At 33.4% G+C, this 16,724-nt stretch overlaps 1 protein-coding gene and 1 long non-coding RNA gene across 3 annotated transcripts in view; one reads left to right on the forward strand and one right to left on the reverse strand.

The window, feature by feature from the left end:
- The window catches only part of FBXW7 (F-box and WD repeat domain containing 7), a 226,786-nt gene that overhangs the window by 79,261 nt on the left and 130,801 nt on the right, over positions 1-16,724 (forward strand). The gene's annotated exons all lie outside the window — the stretch shown is intronic.
- LOC122475511 lies at positions 14,095-15,406 on the reverse strand. The gene is made up of 2 exons (XR_006295212.1): positions 14,865-15,406; positions 14,095-14,746 (listed from the first exon to the last, which is right to left on the reverse strand). It is a non-coding gene; the product is annotated as an uncharacterized LOC122475511 (long non-coding RNA).

The raw sequence follows: 16,724 nt of genomic DNA on the forward strand, positions 1-16,724 counted from the left end.
AGATTCTCCTTTTCATGCCTCTTTAACCGTATCTCAGGAATGTTGACATGTTGTATTTTCATATCACTCAGTTTAAAAATACATTCTTCTTATTTTCTTGGGTTTCCTATTTGACCAGTAGGTTATTTAAAAGTGTATTGCTTAATGTCCAGATATTTTGGATATCCTATGTATCTTTTTATTAATGATTTCTAATTTAAATTTGTTGTCATAGGATAAACTGTTACATCAGCTCTTTGAAACTTACACAGATGTTTGTGGACAGTGCTTATTCTGCAGTTTTAGGTTATAGGATTTTGTAAATGTTGCCCATTAGGTCATGTGGGATAATGTTCAAATCTTTTTTATTCCTGAAATGTTGGATAATAATGTTCAAATCTTTTTTATTCCTGAAGTTTTTTGTTTCTTTATTTATGGTAATTGCTGCTTACATAGTCAATCCATATTTCTCTTACATAATCTGGTTATTAGATTGGATAATTTTTCTTTTAAAACAATAGTTTTATCCTTCATTTAGTTTTCTTGAGTTAGTTTTACTAAGGAAGAGACATCTTATTTTACAGTGATTAAAAATGTATATATAAATTACCATAATATTCTTCTGCTCACCCATATGTCACCTAGGTTTTGAACTTCTTTTTCTTCCTTGTTTTATTATTTTTGTTTGGATTCTAGAGAAAACTGTAGTTTATTGTAGTTGTGTACTATGGGGTTCTTATAATAGTATGTGTGTATGTAGTTCTATGTTGTAGTATAGCATTGCCAGGAAAAATTTGGTTTTGTTTTATTTGGGGTCTGGTGGAAGCCATCTTATCCTTATATAAATTTACTGCTACCTCAACACAACCTTCTATATAATAAAACAAATTTCTGTTATTAACTATAGTATGAAGTTCTGATTTATAATAGTTTTAACTTAAATCACAGTCTATACAGTAGGCAAATTGGAAAAATATTCAGAACATTTAAAAAATGGTTATTTAATATGTGGCCTCCACAGTAAAATAAGTTAAAAGAAAATCCTGTTATTGCCTACTATGAAATTGGATAGCCTGGTTTTTAAAAGTTAAAATTTTTAAATATGTCAATTATTTGGGGCACCTGGGTGGCTCAGTTGGTTAAGGGTCTGACTTCGGCTCAGGTCATGATCACGGTTCGTGAGTTCGAGCCCTGCATCGAGCTCTGTGCTAACAGCCTGGAGCCTGCTTTAGATTCTGTGTTTCCCTCTCTCTCTGCCCCTCCCCCACTTGTGCTCTGTTTCTCTCTTTCTCAAAAATAAATAAACATTAAAAAATTCTAAAAAATATCTCAATTATGTAAGTCTTCTCTGCATTGGATCATTCTTTCTTTTATAGACCTTTAGTAATAAGAAAACCAGTCTAGTTCACCATTCAGTTTTTGAGACAACTGGTATGATTTGAACTTAAACTTTGATGTCAGGCAGGTTCAAATCCTACATCTGTTCATACTCTTCTCATTGTGAACTTAGTAATATTTTGATTATATTCGCTGTACTTTCTTAAGAGATCCATTTCTGATTTTTTATCGTTTATTTATGGTTGAGAAGGTGAGACAGAGTATGAGCAGGGGAGGGGCAGAGAGGGAGACACAGAATGTGAAGTGGGCTACAGGCTCTGAGCTGTCAGCACAGACCCCGAAGTGGGGCTCAAACTCACAGGCTGTGAGATCATGACCTGAGCTGAAGTCAGATAATCAACTGAGCCACTCAGGTGCCCCTTAAGAGATCCATTTCTAATATTCTGTTAAGCTTCCTGAGATTTGTTGATAATTTTTCCCCCTATTAATGTTATGTAACGTTTGAATTCCTGTAACACAACTGTATTTGGTAATAGTGGGTAATTCTTTTAATTTTGCTTTTTTCTTATTCAGTTATATAATCATCTTCAGGCAAATATATGAAAAGACAGAAATATTTGAAGGTTTTGTAAGTAATTATGGCAGGTAATTTGTTTGGTTCTGACTAAAGCTGAATTGAGAATTTTTTATTTAGTTTGGATATAGTATATAATTAGATGGAGCTCAGTCATTACCATGTATAGTTAAATCATTGCCAACCGTCCATTGTAAGTATGTCTAGTGTCTCCAGGCATCATGACAGGAATGTGTAAGACTAGAGGGAGTATTTCACTGTGAATGTGTCCTGCAATGGCCATTACTGGCAGTATGAGGCCACCGCTAGTAGTGGAGGAGAAACTATATTTGAAATGTAGAGTCAGAATCAAGTCCGTGGAAACGTTTTCAGGTATTTAAAACTGTAAGATTCAGTTTTCACCCCACAGATTGAAAATGTCAATGCTCCTGTGTAGAAAATAATTGATAATGTAATGTGTATATAATTTTATAGGCACCAAATGTTTTTTCTATTTTGATGAAAATGCCATATTTAATAAAATTAAAATATGTAATTTCATCTGCTTATTGGAACACTTTAGTAAAGCAAGTAAGAAATGATAAGACTTCTGATTTGGCTGTATGTTAAGGACATACTATATTACATTTATTAATTAAGAGAAAAGTTCAGTTAAAAATTAGTGGAATATGAAACAATGATTAAATAAGTGCCATGAAGAATTAGAAATTATTCTGATGTTGTGAAGTGCATTGTGACATAAAAATGTTCTGAGGACAGAAAAGCAATTCATTTAAGCGGAAAAATAAATTATAAACAGAAATAATGAATGGACTCCTCGTTTTTTGATAATCCAATTAATGAAAAAGAATGACTCATATGAAAGTATTGGAAAGATATCTGAATGACTTACTTATTTGAAATCAAATTCTCTGACCAGTGAACATAGCAAAATCTCATAACATACCAACAATGACACTGATGATTGGTTAATAAATGTCTTAAATTTTGAGCATATAAGGTTAGTTACTACACAAGAAAACTTAAATTGAAATCTCAAATTTCTGTACAAAAGAAGCTTGATAGAAATTCATCACATTTGTCAACTCTTTAGAGAATTTACATGACGTTTCTGATAACAGGTTGTGAAGTTTACAGTTTCTACAAATTTTGAACCACTATGCCAGAGTAAAGACAAATTATCCTCTTGGTCTCTGTATAGGGAATCTTATAAAATCTTGTCATTCAAAAAGTCAAGCAAAGAGTACTCAATCAAAAAATATAGGAAATATGGTATAACAGAAGTGTTTCAGACTTTTAATTAAAATGTTATTTTTTTGGATTGTGTGTATTTATGGTATTTCTTAGTCTTGTAATATTTTGTTGATTTTTTTCATTTCAAATATGTATTCACTTTCATTTCTAATTTGTAGTCTTTCTTTTAAATCCTCTAATTTTTAGAAGCTCTAGGCCCCTCAAAACCTAGATTTGCCCCTGTTAAGAGGATAGAGCATGGATGCAAGTGGGATCTGATGGGATTGGCGGGGCATGGTTTAGAGGGACTGTGTCTTTCTGAAGAGGTGGGAAGATCTGATGAAAGGCATGGAGAGAACCTTATGAGTGTTTGTGGGAAAGAGCAATTCAAGTAGGATTCCTGTAAATTTAAAGGCCCTATTGTGGGAATAAATCTGGTGTGCCTATTAAAAGGAGACAGTGAGGTTGGCGGGGTGGGGGGTTGGTGATGAGTTTGAAAAGGAAAGCAAGGGCCAAATTATATATGACCTGGATAGGAATTTAAGGAATTTATATTTTGATTCTAGTGATAATGGGGTTACCATTGGAGAATTTATCATATTTTCAGGCTAGCAGTGAACTCTTTGATGTACTCATTTGGAGACCCAGGCTTCTTTCATCTTTTAGGTCTGTCATCCTGTTGTGCTTTATTCTCACATGCCAGCCATATCAGGATGGAGAAATAACCTGCATACTAGCTTTCTTAAAATATCTATCACAGAAAAGCATCCATTACTTCTAAAATTCATTTTCCTTTGATGAGAATTTAGTTACATGTAATTGCAAGGGAGCCACATGCGTTACTATGGAGGGTGAGAATGAATTTTGGTTAGGAAATTTGGTATTGCTGCCATATTAATACTTATGTATTAGGGCCTAAGATCTGATTTATTCTAACTTATACTTAGTGTATCATTTTAAGGTTATACTATGGTTTAATGTTTAACCATTCTCTTATTGCTAGATTAGTTTCGAAGTCCTTGGTGTCAAATGCAAGGCTGCAATAAACAACCTTGTTACATCTCCTTGAGATGTTAGGGCAGCTAGCAAAAAGTGTAATTGCTGTATAGTAAGGTATAAGCACTTAAAAAAATGTACTAAATACTGGGAAATTGTCCTTCAAGAGTTACTCTCATCATCAGGGGATGAATATGTTCTTTTTACTACCTTCCTCATTAATACTTGATGTTGTTTTTGATAATCTTTCAACTGAAAAATGTTTTCTCATTGTTTTTGATTTGCATTTCCTTTATTATTGATGAAGCTGAACATCTTTTTGTAAGTTTTTGGCAATTATTTCTACTATGAATTGTCTATATGTTATCATTTTTTCTGTTGAAATTGTTTTTTTTTTAAATATCTGGTTATTATTTTAATCCTTTGGGTCTTCTGTTTCAAAAATAATTTCCTAGTTTGTTGCCAGTTAAGAAAAAATTTTAATACTATTTGTTATATATGGTGTTTCTATATTGTTTCAGTATAGGAATGAAAAATTTTGATATCTTGGACTTTATATTACTGGTTTCCAAACTATTCTGTGGAAGCAAATATTACACAAATTCTATAAACTAGAGTTTTAGAATTTTGATGTTTATTTTTTATTTTCTTTTTGTTTAAGAAATTTCAAATCTACAATTGAGAAGATAGTACAATGAATACCTGTATACTCTTCAGACTCACCCATTGTTAACATTTTGTTAGTATTTTGCCACTTTTTTTTTACTTTGTATATCTATATTTGTGCTTATATCCATATCTACATTTACGTATACATATAAATTTCTTTTGGTTACACGCTGAAAAACTAAAATTCATATTTCCTGACATGTAACTGCTAAATACTAAACATGAATGATGTAAGAATAAGATTTTTTTTTCATATATAAGCATATATGTTATTACACCTGTGAAAAAGAGGTTGGCTTTCATTTCTCCCTTTCTGCAGTACTTTCATTTTTTATTATGTAAATCTTAGCTTTCATAATGGTCTACACAGGGGTGCAGAGTTTTGAACCCACATTTCACAAAGAACTTTGAAATATCTGTCAATGGGCATGTGATATTGCTCCAAGAACGAATAGCACTAGAAGGCCTTTATAGTTCAATACAAAGCTTAGTTACAAATATGTATCCCAGTATTTGTAAACTGATACCTATTTTACTTTATTTTATTTAACTTAAAAAAATTTTTTTTTGAGAAGGGCAGAGGGAAAGGGAGAGAGAGAATCTTATGTACTCCAGTGTGGAGCCCTACATGGGGCTCCATCTCATGACCATGAAATCATGACCTGAGCTGAAATCCAGAGTCAGATGCTTAACTGACTGGGCCCCTGATGCCTTTTTAATGAAGGAGGAAATTTTAGTGGGAAAAGAGAAAAATGTGATGCCAAATGAGGAAAAGAATCAACAAGCAAAAAAAAAAAAAAAAAAAAAAAAAAAAAAGAATAATCCTGTGAATGAAAGACTTTGAACATAAGTGATTATGGTCAATAAAATAACATTGATTATTTGTGTAGTATTGCCATGAATCTACACACTGTCACTTCTAAGCTGGTTTTGCCACTAGCATCTTTGCCATAAATGGTGGTGAAAATACTGACCACAGTGTCAATAATACTAATAGTCATTTATGTAGTTAATGAATCAGTAAGTGTTTTATCTTGAGCGTATTCTGTTACAGATAATGTTTCTACTCATTTTAAGTTTTGGGTATTTTTAGTTTTATACATTTATAATAAGTTAACAGTTGTTGGAAGCTGTTAGTGATTTAGCTTTGGATCGAACTGTTCCAATATATCTTTTAAAAATTTCTCATTGAACTGCTTACTTATCTTTATGCATCAAGATTTTCTTAATATAATCTAACCAAAACAGTACAGAAATAAGTTGCTGAAACTGATAAAAACTCAATGATTACATATTTTTGTATTTATTAGCCTATTGCCTTATTAATTTTCTTTATGTAAATAAATCTAATTCATGAAATCTAACTCATAAAAATTTTATACTAATAACATTGTTCCTATATTTCAAATGTTGGAGTTCTATATAAGATTTCATTTGGAAAGTGTTCAATTAAGGGAAAAAGTTGAAGATCTCTAGCTTCTATTAATAGCATAAGGTAAACATTTTCTGTTTGGTTAGTATTATTATTTGCCATGGATGACTGTCTACTTCTTTAACTCAGAGTAAGTATTGTACTTCTTTATTTATATATAGTATATCCTCAGACATTGCTCTTCAGGGTTTCTGACTGGTCTGACTGTTATAGAAATTAGCAATTCTAGCTCCAAAGTGATTAAAAGCCTTACAATAAAATATAAATTCCATAGAATATGTTCTGGGTAGTAAAACAATTTAAAATGTTTTTTGATAAAACTAAATTTTAATAATATATACTTTTCTTTTTAAGAGGTAGGATATTATGACCATAGTTTTAGTTTTGGATAATGTAGGGTTTCCAGTTTGAATCTCAGTTATTATAAAGTGATGCCATTAGAGAGACTTTATAGTTTAATTCATCCCTGACTTTTAGAAATAGGTCAGTGTCCTATGCCATTTTTCTCCAGGATTTCCTCTTTTCCACACCCCTAATACCTATTAAAACCATTATTATCCTACATTTTATAAATAGGGAAAAAGGTTCTGCTTCCCTCTTTCCCATACCTATTATTATACACAGACAGAAGGTGTTATTAGGCATTTATAAAGCATTACTTTCTATAGTTTGTAGTACAAAGAAAATCGATGTATTCTTGTATTGACTGTGCTTTTGAAAACTCTAGTTCCTTCCCTGCCCCTCCACCTGGTTTGGAATCACTGCTTTGTGACTGTAAGGCCAGTCTGCCTTTGATATAACTCCCCGTTGATCACCCCGGGGTTGACTGAATAAACTGCTATGTATAAAAGGAATCTTGGGACTGACTATTGGGTTTGCTCTTTGCATGTTTTGGTTATTACTCTTGTAGTTAATTGAATAGAGTACTGTAGTACTCTACTTGCTCTAAAGAGATGGAGTAATGATGCCATCTTGCTTATTAGGCAGAAACTAGTATAAAAAAGGGCTCTTTGTTTTACTGCAGAGCCAGCTTAATTGGAAAAAGTAGAAGTGCTAATGGTTTTGAAAATATGATAATTCTCAAGTCATCCCTCTGGCTTGACTATTTCTCGTTATCAGTGGCAAATTCAATGCTCTTTTATGTAGTGAAGTTATGTTGTAATCTGAACTAGCTTTCCATTTTGGCTAGTAATTTAGTGGAAAATAACCACTTTTCTAGACAGAATTCTTCACTTTTCTTTTGGGGCCATTTCACTGCACCGTGGAGGAAATATGCAGAGAGGAAATAACTAGATGCTGATTGCCATAAATTAGATTACATCAGGTAGGGAACATTTTAATTATTGTTATCTAGCTATGTTAAGACTGTATTTGATTTTGCCTTCATCTAAGCTGTAAAATGGAAAAAAATGAATTGTCTGTCTCTACACATATTAAAACTTTTTTGTAATCCATGGAAGTTAACATAACAAACTGAATATAGTTGGGTGGTTCTCCAGTTACACCCCACTCCTTCCTTCCTTCCTTCCTTCCTTCCTTCTAGTTTTTCTTCTTCTTTCTCTAGTTTTTACCCTGTAAATGGTTTTCCTCACTTACAAGTAAATCATTCTTTTTTTTAATGTTTATTTTTGAGAGAGAGAGAGAGAAACAGAGCACAAGTGGGAGAGGGGGAGAGCGAGAGAGGAAGACACAGAATCAGGCTCCAGGCTCTGAGCTGGCAGCACAGAGCTTGATGCAGAGCTCTAACTGACAAACTGTGAGATCATGACCTGAGCCGAAGTAGGACTCTTAACCGACTGAGCCACCCAGGCGCCCCAGTAAATTCATTCTTAGTGGAGCTGGTTCGCAAAGAGATGGGACTGTGGTAGCAAGTCAGTAGGAGATTATTATGCTGACATTTTTAAGTGAGCAAATGGATGTTTATTTATGAGGTGATGACTTGTTTAAGACAGTATTGCCTGCTGAGAGTTGTGTGACCTAGTGCCCAGATGCGTTGATTTCCTAATAGTGTCTCTGTGCTATGATGGGTCATGCGCATCTGGATCATTGTTTTTAATTGACTAAGGTGATACATTTCTTTTACCTTTTGAGAGTTAAACATATCAAAAGGCAAGTCAATTTATTAGATACTCTCTTAGAAGGTGAAAATAAATGTGCCTTATCACTAGTAAAGTTTATTTTGGCTGCTGTGTCAATCTTCTTAGAAAGTTTATGTATGCATGTATATATGTTTATTCTTGAGAGAGAGGAGGGGGAGCAGAGCATGAGTGGGGGAGGGGCAGAGCGGGAGTGAGACATAGAATCTGAAACAGGCTCCAGGCTCTGAGCTGTCAGCACAGAGCCCCATGTGGGGTCAAACTCACGAGCCGTGAGATCATGACTGGAGCTGAAGTTGGATGCTTAACCGACTGAGCCACAGAGACACCCCAAAAAGTTTATTTTAAACATCAAATTATAAAAGTTTCCTGAACTTTCTCTCCCCCTCCCCCACCTTTTTTTTATGGGGTTGGGGATGACAAGAGTGGTAGAGAAATCCATTGGAAACTTACTACAATGACTCTTTTCCTTTACCTTATGACTAGTAAACATTATAGGCTATATAGACTTATTCTTGAGATATCACTATTACTAATGTCTTTTTTGCAGTTTTCCTTTGAACAAATTGATATGTAAAAGTAATTTGCTGTAAAGCCTTTATTTCTGAATTTTCCTGATGACTAAAAAACCTTTTAAAAAGATTTTGCACTTATTTGAACTAAAATGGTTATTAAAAACACATACATTGGTTTTATTTAGATAAGCTTTTTATTAAAGAAAGTTATTTAGAATGTAGAAGTACATTGTTAGAATAATTGAATGGGTAACTTTGGTCAATGGTTATTTATTAATGTGTTACAACTTAAACATATCATGCATTCAGTCTTTATTTTTCCAAATCTTTTTCTTATGTTGTAGGGCTTTTTGTTTGTTTGTTTGTGGGAAGGAAGATATATAAAACAGTAATCATTACTGTATTTTTAACCGTTGTCAACTTGAAAATCAGTGCCTAAATTTAAAACAAAATTTAGTGCTATTTAAGTGTAGAATTCCTAAATGTATAGTTCCCTCTTCTGTCTTTTCAGAGCTATTGCACCATATTAAATTTTTCAAATTAATTTCAACAAGTGTTCAAAAATCACCAATAGACTTAAGTTGCTGTTTGATTCTTTGAAGTTTGAAGGACTTCTGTGTCTGCTACCTGTATCTCTAGTATTTCTGTTGAGGTTGGAATTTGGAATAGGCATCATCAGAAGTTATTTGTAGGAAATAGGAGAGATTGGGGTAGAAAGTAAGTGACACAGTGAAGAAACATACAGACAGTTTCAGAATATAGGAAAGCTAATGTGGTTTCTCCAAGTCAGTGGCATGAGAAAGAGGGACATGGGAAGTTATTATCAAGTAAAAGAGATATAAGAAACATAGTAACCGCAAAGAATGGTTCTTGTTTGGATTCTTTTTTAGATCAAATTACCTAGAAAAGACACTTTTGAGATGCTATTGGAAATATAAATATTGACTGGTATTAGTTAATACCATAGAAATTGTTAATATGAGTTGTGATGTCAGTGATTTTGTGGGTATATAAAGCAATGGATAAATTATTTAAATATACATGATATATGGGTGGGTGGGAGAAGGAATGACTTTATGTCTAGGATTTACTTTAAAATATCTCAAAAAAGAAAAAGAGACAAAGGTAAAAATATTGGTAATATCTTGGTTAACTGTTGAATATGGATGATGAGTGAGTATATAGGAGTTCATTATGCTTTTCTACTTTTATATATAATTGAGATTTTTCATTAAAAAATAAAGTTTTTGTGACCACTGACCACATTTTTGCTGCCACTACTAACATTTAGAAATTAAATGTAAAAAAATTATATTTCTAATAAGAGAAAATGTGTTTCTCTAACCATTTCATCCTTCCTCCCCCTCCAGCACCCACCTTTCCTTTCCAGTTGTCACCATCTGCTATGGTATTTGTTTTGTTTGTTGTGTGTCTTCTCCCCCTGGAATATAAATTCAAAGAAGGCTGGAAGGATTTTTATGTTTTGTGCGTTGTTACATCTTCATTATCTATACCTGCCTAGCATATAGTAGGTGCTTAGTAAATAGTTGAATGATTGAGTGAGTGAGAACCAGAGCTCAAGGACATGGGGTTTGATTAAGGACAGAACCAAGGAGATCCTCTTTCAAAATTCCTGTGGCTGGGGCGGGGTGGGGTGGGGTGGCGTGGCGCCTGGGTTGCTCAGTTGGTTAAGTGCCTGATTTTGGCTTAGGCCATGATCTTATGGTTTGTGAGTTCGAGCCCCACGTCGGGCTCTGTGCTGAACTCTTGCTCAGAGCCTGGAGCCTTCTTCAGATTCTATGTCTCCTTCTTTCTCTGCCCCTCCTCTGCTTGTGCTCTGTCTCATTCTGTCTCTCAAAAATAAATGTAAAAAAATAAAAATAAAAAAAAATCCCTGTGGGGTTTTAGGCTCAGGCCATGATCTTATGGTTTGTGGGTTCGAGCCCCACGTTGGGCTCTGTGCTGAACTCTTGCTCAGAACCTGGAGCCTTCTTCAGATTCTGTGTCTCCTTTCTCTGCCCCTCCTCTGCTTGCACTCTGTCTCATTCTGTCTCTCAAAAATAAATAAATGTAAAAAAAAAAATTAAAAAATCCCTGTGGGGTTTACTGGGGGAAATGTGGGCTAGTACATAAAAATTTGGGGGATAAGACGCCTTCTCTTTCCTGTTTGACTATATCAAACATTCAGCTGTTCTCACTACAGAAATTACTCTAATTAACTTATTATAGTGTAAGTTTTCTAATTGTCTTTCATACAGTCTTGAAAGGTTTTTTCCCCATAACCAACTTTTTATTACTGAATGCCAATCCCTTCTTGAGATGTATTTTATTTAAAATTTATATATTTCTTCTCAGGAAAAAAATATTTAAAACTAGTGATTTTTGTACAGGCATGATGAATTTTAGAAACTGTTTTTATGGTTTCTTTTTATATTAAAAATATATAATCTCATATTTTCCATTTTTCTAACAATGGATTTTGTCTCTTTTTCATTGTATGTATGTTACTAGAAGTTATCCACTACTTAAAAAATAGGTGTTGATTTTTAATAGTACTGTGAAACACAGCCAATAATAATTGTACTTAATAAATAAGATGACTGAAAGTTAAGTATTAAAAGTGACGTCAGTGAAAATTGAAAACATTTTATATTTGCTTTTCTAAATGAATATTTTTAGGATTACTGCTTTTAAAATTACTGAGGTAATTTTTTTAACCAAAAACTGTAAGCCTTGATTTAAGGGAAAGATGTAAGCAGAGAATTGAGTGAGTCTCATTTTTTTTTCTGGTCTGGGTACCCATTTACACCCTTAAAAATTATTAAAGACCTCAAAGAGCTTTGACTTATTTAGGTTACGTCTCTCAGCATTTACCCTATTAGAAAGTAAAACTGAGAAGTTTTGAAAGTATTCATTTATTAACTTGAAAAATAATAGCTAATTACATGTTCATACAATTAACATATTTTGGGGGAAATAGCCATATTTTTTGAAACAAAAAATTAATGAGATAGATGATGTTGTTTCACATTTCTTTAAAGTCCAGCTTAACAGAAGACAGTTGAATTCTCATATCTGCTTCTGCATTCAGTCTGTTGTGATACTATATGCCATGTGGGTTGAGGAAAACTTCAATGTATATTCATTAGGTATTGAGAGTGAAAAACACAAATATTGTCTTAGTATCATGAAAATAATTTTGATCCCATAGACTCCATGTAAAGGTCTCAGGGGCCCCCAAGGTCCATATTTTGAGAACTGCTGGAATTACTTCTCACTGGGATGCTATATGTGGCAGGATAGTGTATTAAATGAAAAAGTAGTTTTAAATAATGTAATAGTGTCAATTTGATAAGTTTTTGTTTGATACATTTTAGTTTAAAGGAACTATTGAAGTTAGCTTGTGCTTACTTACATACATAAATCTGGGCACTGAGCAGCCCTCACCTACAGGGTTGTAGTTGTGGATTTCACATCTTTTGGACTACCATGTAATTAGGATGGTCACCTTATTTCTTAGAGAAGTAGAAATTCAATAGAAAGGTTAAAATCTTTAAAACAAGTTTTTGATATTTAGAGTTACTTGCAATTAAGGGGGAAAGCACACTTTAAAATGCAGTTAGTTTGTTAAAAATAATCATGATGCTTAATTGTGATTGGTGAGCACATATTAACATTTCCCCTTCCTTTTACACTTATCTATAGCTAGACGATTAAAGATACTGTTTATATCTAAATATTGTTGTTTTTCTGATGGTTTTAAAAGCCTTTTCTTTGTGGATTTGCTTTCTTCCTCCATCTGTATGCAACCTAGGAATCAATAGTACATTAGATCAGCTGACACTGAAGGAAAAATAATAAATGATGAAAATAGCCCTTATTGCTTACATTCTATTTTAGTTATAACTCATATAAGATCCAGAGGGTATTGGTGGGGGGATGAAACATTACATCTCAAGTTATTTCACAAGTCAGCTTTACTTTGGGATCTTTTATGCTTTTGTTTAAAAACAACATTGATGTTGGGTAGCTAATAAAATAACTTACTCTCATTATGCATTTGGTGGGGATTTTTATTGATGCTTGTCTGTAAGCATAGACAAAGATTTATTTATAGGCTTTTGTTAATTATAAAGCTAATAGAAATCAAATTATTATGGGCATGCTATACATTTGTTGACAACGTAAATTGTATGAGGTTTTAATGCTTGGTACATTGTTCTTATGTTAGTAAGGTGTTATGTTAGTAAGGTTAATTTTTCATACCTCCCTTAGCTTCCCAATCTCACATATTTGATAGGAAGAGTACATCAGCAGCAATAAGACCTTTTTCCCCCAGCGTGTCTGACATGCATCTGAAAATGTGACAGAGAGGAGCTTTAGCTAGATTTTAGAAGTTCTTTTGTTAAATCATATAAGAAACTTAAACTGATAGGACTTCACATTTTTCACATAATGTGTTCTTTTGATGAGTAGCTGTATAGCAGCAGCACAGGAAAAGCAGAGTTCTTGGCAATACCAGCTCAATTGCATCTGCAGATGAGGATTTAAAATTCTCTGCAGCAGACAGTACCTCCAGCAGGCGAGTAAAAGGTTACTGCATTATTTTGCTTGTTTGTTTCCATAGCCTTTATCTACAAAAGAATTTTTAAAAAAATTTCAGTGTGAAATGCATGCCTGTTTTTAGATGTTCTGGAAATTGACTTAAGTATAACAGGAATCTCAAAAGGGCAGTGCAAGGTGAAGGAAGAGGCAATGCAATACTGGCTCTTTTAAGCTTTAAATCAGAAACGAAATTGAGCATGAGGCATACACAAATAAGGAACCTTTCATTGCCACAGAAAACAGGAAGTTTTAAAAATGTACATTTTCATTCAAGGTGTTTCTTATTACATTTAGTTTTTACACTATCTCCCTCAAAAAAGGTGCTAACAGAGATTGGTAATCATTGGTCTGTGAATGTTCGTTAAGTTACAGTTATTTGAAATATGATTATTTGGGAAGACTTTAAAGTATTTGTGTGAATGTCACCCTCCCTTGTCCTGGAAACTTAATGTGAATCATAACATGGTATAAATAAATATCTTTATGCATTTTTGGCAAAAGAGGATGCTTAAGTACAAAAGATACTATAGTGTGGCTGACATAGTACAATTGTTTATGTTTTCTGGGTGGTTTTTGCGTCTACTTAATAAGATGCAAATAACCAAGTGAGAGAAGATTCAGTATCAAAACAACCAGGTTTTTGGTGGCTTTTCTCTGTGTTGTCCATACCTATATGTATCCACGTGCCCTTTTCTTTTCATTGAAACTCTTCTAACGTTTATGATAGCAGGGGTCTCCTTGGATTATATTGCTTATTTATTCCATCATTACTTACACCCCTATTTTTGCTATAGAATTTTATCACTCCATAGTTCTCAAGTTTAACTACAGTATTCACAGGGATTTTTTTTTACTTTGCATATCAACCACCGTACTGCCCTCTCCCAGCAATACTCAAAAGATTTTTATCATCTACTAAGTTTTGTTTTAAAAAAAACACACATGCCTATGTTTTTGTATTTTAGATCGAATAATAAGATAGAAAACAATTCTGTAAATCTATAACATAGAAGTAAAACCAGTAGATTATTCTTACTGTGACTGTTTGGCAGACTTCTTGAATCGTAGAGTCATAAAAGGTCAGCAGTTCTGATTGGTAAGTTAAAGAATCCGTCCAGTAATTTGCTCCCTGTTGTTTCTCAAAGCAATGCAGCGGCAGTTCTTTTCCAGATATTGAGCAGTTCTTGAACAGTGTCTATGAGGACAGGGAGGGGTGGGGCTCATTCCAGTTGGTTGTTGAAATAGTGTGCATTTACAGAGGGAACAGGTTGGATAGGCTGAGCTGAAGGAGTAGGCAAACAGATCTAAACTGATGGAGGACAGAAAGAGTGGTTAGTATAATTTCGGGGTGTAATATCTTGAGTTTGCTCCTTTGTTAAGTACTTGGGCTTTAATATAAAACAGTTTGAAATATTAAAGCACCTTACCTTATTTCTAAAGAGTAGCCGGGAGACTTCTGTTTTTAATGTCGACTTTTTCTTGGCGTTGAGTTTGTGTCTGGTTATCTTCCTTCTGATAGGAAGCTGATGTTTTATTCTTTTTTAACAGTGTTTCTTTCAGCCAGAGAGCTGCAGAATGAGGCAGTTAGCCAATTTTGAGTATATATGGGACATTACCAGTTCTGATTTTTTAAGTTAAATTCTCATCTAACGAACAAGTCAATGTGTGGCTGTGGCTGCAGCATTATTTCTTCTTTAATGAAGAGGTTGAGCCGTTCGACCTGCTGCTCCGATCTGTTCTCTTGTAGCCATACCTCAGACCAGTTGCAGAGATTATCCATCGAATGTCCCAGGCAACCAAAGGTAACTACATAGATTTATTTCAAATAAAAATATACAATTAAAATGGATGCATTATAACTAGGACCATATGATTAAAAATAAAAGACCAATTAAAGATGTTCTTAGCAGTTTTCTTGACCTTGCAGTAGCTATCCAATATCATTTTGTCATCATCAGATTGTGTAGCAATGGAAATGCACTGCAGTAATTGATTTTGTAATAGGATCAGGTGATTTACTAGCTGCACTGACAACCACTTGCTTGCTTGCTCTGAGCTGTGGAAGCACTCTAATGGATGTTGTGATTGCAGCCTGAAGTTGATGTGAGACTGCTGGCCACTTAAAGCAGCAGTGCTTATTTTTTTAAATTAGAATAGTAAGTTTAAGAAAATTTTTTTTGCTTTAAGTTTGGGTAGGCTTAGTAATTTTATAGCTAATTTGAGTGCCCCCATGACATTTTAGAGATTATATATTATTTCATTCATCAATCCATAAAAAGTTCATTGGTACTAGTCATCTTGAGTATAAGGAAATGTACAGGAAATGCTGCCTGCTGTTAGCTCAGCCTCAACATATGAATCAACATAACTCTGGTACTGATCATGAGAGCATCTCTCTAAAATATAGGATTTGTGTTAACTATCCTGTATCATATAAGTGAAACAATATTGTTAGCATTTGTAAATTTTTTCAGTTTCAAATTCTAGCTGTATAGATTACAATAATGGAATTGTGGCAAATTCTTGTATTAGTGAGTTGTAGTTGAGTTGTTTTGTATTCCTTTTTTGGTCTTTTGCTTTGTTAGTGGTTTCATAGATATAACAACATTTAGGAAGTCTGAGTCAGACCAATTTTAAAGTATATTGATGACAACATATAGTAGCTATTTTAAAGTAATTTTTAAGAATACAACAAAGTAAACACTTAACATCCAAGATTATTAATTTTCAGTGATTATAATCTAATAATTTTTTTCATCTTCTATGCCTTTGAAACAAATACTTTATTACAAAATACAGGACTAAAGCTAAAGCAGAATAGAACTGCCATTGCAGAAAGAACAGTGAGACTCAGGTACCCCAGACTTTGCCCACTTTAAAGTTTTGCTTGGGGCTTTGCATAGGAAAGAAAATGAATCTCCTTTCCCTTTCTCACCAACTCCTCTACCTCTCTATAGTACATAAAGTGGTTTGTACAGAACATGATGTAAAAACACTGAGTTCTCTGTTCTTCACTAGTTTATATTCTGTGACTACATTTATGTTTTTGCTATGATAGGGATACGTTTTCTTTCAGTCACACCCAAAAATATTTATATTAGTTAAGTAATGTTAATAATTTGCTATAGGAGAAATTGAGCATGAAGTTGCCGTTATGTATGATACTCAAACTGCCATGTGAAGACAGCTTTTCCTTCTCATGTACTTAAATACTTGGTGGTAATGTTTCTTGAAAGATGTAAATATTACCAATATAATTCTGCACTTTATTCTGAATTCAGATACTT

Source organism: Prionailurus bengalensis, chromosome B1 (assembly GCF_016509475.1).
Source record: "Prionailurus bengalensis isolate Pbe53 chromosome B1, Fcat_Pben_1.1_paternal_pri, whole genome shotgun sequence".
Taxonomy (NCBI): Eukaryota; Metazoa; Chordata; class Mammalia; order Carnivora; family Felidae; genus Prionailurus; species Prionailurus bengalensis.